At 31.5% G+C, this 4,366-nt stretch overlaps 2 protein-coding genes across 3 annotated transcripts in view; one reads left to right on the top strand and one right to left on the bottom strand.

Moving 5' to 3' along the window:
* The window catches only part of LOC118748503 (synaptic vesicle glycoprotein 2B), a 61,097-nt gene that overhangs the window by 15,451 nt on the left and 41,280 nt on the right, over positions 1 to 4,366 (bottom strand). The gene's annotated exons all lie outside the window — the stretch shown is intronic.
* Positions 1 to 4,366, top strand: part of LOC118748504 (E3 ubiquitin-protein ligase ariadne-1) — a 38,365-nt gene that overhangs the window by 30,690 nt on the left and 3,309 nt on the right. The gene's annotated exons all lie outside the window — the stretch shown is intronic.

Here is a 4,366-nt window from a genome sequence, read left to right as displayed (position 1 = left end):
CATGCGGGTTCACTAGTTTCTATTAAAAATCTCTTAAATTTGTTTTATTAACCTACCCACTTTCCGTTTCTTAATTTTCCAGATATTGCGAGAAGCGTCGCAAGGTGCTGCTGGATCATGTGCATGAAGGCTACGAAAAGGATTGGTGGGAGTACACAGAATGACGCGAATCCTGGATGGATGATTAAACAGCACCAATAAAAAAAAATATTTTGATTCAATAAGCAACAGAAAGCCGAGCAGGGAATGAGCAAAGCAGCAAACCGACGACCAAAAAAAATATATAAAAAATAGTTAAAATGTCAGTCAATATCAATCGAATACAAAATGCAAGAAGAAACAAAAACAACAAATTGAAACCAAACCGATGAAAGGGCGATCGCATTTGGCAGTATGTTGGTTGGGTATGGAAATAAGGGGACAGAGGAGAAGGAGATAAGCGCGAAAAACTGTTGAAAACGGCATACTCTACGGCAAGGCAGTGCCCAGAGACCAGGAGGCAAGTACCAAAACAGCAATAAAATGGCGGCAAACAACACTCAGTTGCAAAATTGTTTTTTAGTAAAAATTGTAATCACCATTTCGCCAAAACAACAAACAAGGAAAAGTAAACAAATTCAAACAGTTTTTTAGCATTACAAACCAACACATGAACAACAAAAACAATCTTCCAACATATGTATGTATGTATACGCAAGTAAATTACACGCGACATTGCGGCCGATTAGAGCTAGCATATAAACTTCAAAAGGAAAAATGCCATCGTTAGTCGCTTTGTTGTTGTTGTAGCGGCTACTGAGTGGTGTTTAGTCGCCTTGGTCGGCCTATTTGGCTCGTTTTACGACCCAGAAGGATTTGTAGTTTTACGCTGAAAAGCTGTTGACAAATGTGTAATAGAAATATGAAAACCTTTGGGAGATTCCGCATGGTCGTCGACGGGCCTCAATTCCATGAATCCACCCGCACACACACCCAAGTATAGTCAAATACGTACTCTGCTCTGCTCCAATTCACTCTACCCGAACAACTTGCTAGACACACACACACAGATACACCACACACTCGAGTGCGCGTCTGCTTTGGTTTCTTTGGTATGTCTGCGCATTTCTCGATCGCTAATGAAATTCCAACATTGCTTGCTGTCTTTTTCATCTCATCGCTCTACATGATTAGTTTTTACTAAGCAAATTAGCGTTAGAGTGGCGTTTTAAATGGGACGACACTTGAGTAGTTATGTAAAGCAAAATATAAACAAAAACAAAAAATACAATAAAAAGTTTTAAATTAAAAAAAATAAATAAGACAACACCTTTAATAATGCATAGCTGATGCATTAAGCTGAGCAAAGCGGCAGCGTGAACTAACAAGCGCGGGTTGAAAAATTTTCAAAATATATAAAAAAAACAAAAATATTTCAATAAAGATGCGAAAAAGACTTGCCTGCTCACGTTGGTGGCATTTTGCCGCATTGAATGAATTAGATTTATGTTATATAAAATGTTTAGGAAATGAAAGCAAACAAATTTGTAATAATTTTTGTGTTTTTTTTTCAAAGAAGATGAACACAAAGAAATGTTAAGTTTTTCTCTTAATTGTCATTATTTTTACGTTGATTTTTCTTGTAGTAGTGTATAAAATTGCAACTGTACCCTAAGCCGCTAACTCATCCAACACTAACTCACTGGAAAACGAACACAATAAATATATAAATAATAGAAAACAGCAACAACAACAATATCATGAAAACTTAAACGAAAGTAATAATAGAAATTTACTATGCATATTTTAGGCGCCAATTTATTAGTGGTGAGAGCAAGGAAACAAAAAAAAAACTAAATTTTCGGAAAACAAGTTGGAAATTTCTATAAAAAATTTGTAACTAAAAATTAGCTGGGTAATTCAGCTGTGCAAACTTAGTAGGTATGCAGTTTGAAAAAAAATGAAAGCAAATAAAGCAACATAATTATTGATAATAAAAACCACATAAATAGAGATCAGAGTCCACAATTAGAAAGTAACACATTAGCAGTTATGAAAACTTGTTTGAAGCAAAAAACAAAACCACAAAAACAATACTATGTAAAACCAATTTCAGACGGTAGAAATATTTTAGCAAGCAAAATACAAAATAAAAATAAATAAAAATGAAAATTAATAAATAATAAATAATACTTATATGTAATAAAAAACTGCTAAACCCAACTAAAATACGAAGCAGGCATATACATACATAAGTATACACAGACACGCATACATACATACATACATTCATACATATATTCTATATTCATATACATATGCATAATTAGCTAACACCAACACAGGCAAATACTAAATACATAAATAAACAAAAAAAGCTAAAAAAAACTATCGCCGAAAACTCCAAACAAATGAAAAAAACAAAATTATGTTGGTTATAAAAATTAAATAAAGCTGAAAATAGAAAAACCCAAAATATAAAAATAAATTATAAAATACCTACAGACCCATTAAAAAATCTCATATCTACTTTAAACTAATTTTTGCTACATTCGCAACCGTTTTGTTAAAGATAGTTGGGAAACAGGGAAAGAGCGTGCGAAATAGAAAGTTCTTTTGTTATTATTTTGTTTTATCAAAAATTTGGAAATTTGTGCAAATTAAAAGTATGGTTTAAACATTTTCGGCCCAATTCTGAATACTCCCGGGGAGTTTGTTCTCCGGGAATTTGTTTCTACCGAGAAAGAAATCCTCCAATAATTAACTCCATGGGAGTAGCATTTTCCCCGAAAATTTGGGAGGAGGAAATTCGAACTTCGAGAGAGCTCACCGCCGCCATTTAAAATAAAAAATGCTTTGAGAATTTTTGTTCATGATAGGAGGAAAGGGAAGGGAGAGAAAACTCTCAGTGAGTTTCTGTTCAGAATCGGCCTGTTTTTTAATAAATTTAGTTCATGTTTTTGCTCTAAAAATTGGTTTTTAATTCTTTAGCTTTTCGTTAAGTTTTCATTTTCTTATGCAATTTCCAAAAAAAAAAATTGTTTGGATTCCCACTAAATCTACATTAGAATTTAAGTTTCTATAAAACAAAATTCTAAATTAAAGAAATCGTTAAAATTTTTAATGTTTTTATTTGCATTAAAAACTTATGATTACATTTTTTATAAAAATACATATTATTTATATGCATATTTTAATTAAACTCAAAAATGTTTCACTGAGAAAATTCTAGTTCTAAAAAACTGAAAAAATTTTTATCTCTTTATTTCAAATCTGTGATTTTTCACAAAAAAAAAAAACTATATTTTTTTTAAATTTCGATTCTCGAAAAAAGATTGCCACAAATTTCCAAAAAAATTTTGTTTTCTAAGAAAAATTCCAGCATATAAAAAATTTTAATTCTAAATTCAACTTTTCATTCATTTTCCAATAGAAAATGTCCTTTCTCATGCATTGCTTGTTTTAGCTAATTGCTTGCTAAATCTGATCTGCTTACTTGCTTTCATAACCTTACACAGTTCCAAAGCTAAGGACCAGCGCGCTGTTGCTTGCCGTTTTGAAAGACATAAAGTTAGTAAAAATATTGTTTAAATTGTAAAATTAAATGTTAAATGAAAATAAAAAAAAATAAAAAAGTTCAACAAATCACAACCCTTCTCAGTTGCGCTCACACGCAACATAATTGTCCACAGTTGGCTATCTCCCTCGTCATAAGCAACCATCATAAGTCACCATAAAATGGTAGTAAGTCCCCATTATTTTCAGTGTACCACATTAAAAGTAACAAAAACGAAACAAGAAAAAATTGCAAAATTAATTTTAAGCCACACAAAAAAAATATATAAGCGTTTGAATTTGAAAATTTTTGAAAATAAAAATTATAATTAAAACAATAGTAATGGTCTTCGATGCTTTAAATATTGTGTAAATAGTTATTAAAATTTATTAATTAAAGCAGCAAAAACATCAAAGCGAGTAAGGTCGAACAAATAAACAAGGAAATAAAAATTGCAAAAAAACAATAAAATAAAAAAAAAACATAAAAGAGCCTGTGTTCTTACTTTAAAAATTAAAAATCTATGACAGTCGCAGAAACTTCAGTTTAACTCCTACATAGTCGAACCGATTTTGGTGCCAAAGGAAAGAGCATCGCTCGGGGCGTTGTCCCACAACATTTTTTATTCGAAATAGGCCCTACTTCGATTTTTTTTGCTATAAAATTACGCAGAAAATGCTTATGCTGAAAAACTCTCGTCTCGCCAACAAAAAAAAGGCGCGAATGCAAAGATGAAGTTATTGGCTAAAATAAAAAAAAGGAAGCGCATTTGCCATGCCCCCTTTTATCCTTTTTTGGGGCCCGAACAAAATTAAAAACGGAAATTCTACA

This window comes from Rhagoletis pomonella, unplaced genomic scaffold, assembly GCF_013731165.1.
Source record: "Rhagoletis pomonella isolate Grant_MI unplaced genomic scaffold, Rhpom_1.0 Rhpom_scaffold_00013, whole genome shotgun sequence".
NCBI classification, from domain to species: domain Eukaryota; kingdom Metazoa; phylum Arthropoda; class Insecta; order Diptera; family Tephritidae; genus Rhagoletis; species Rhagoletis pomonella.
Note: the sequence above shows the minus strand (reverse complement) of the source record. Positions and strands in the feature narration are given on the sequence as shown.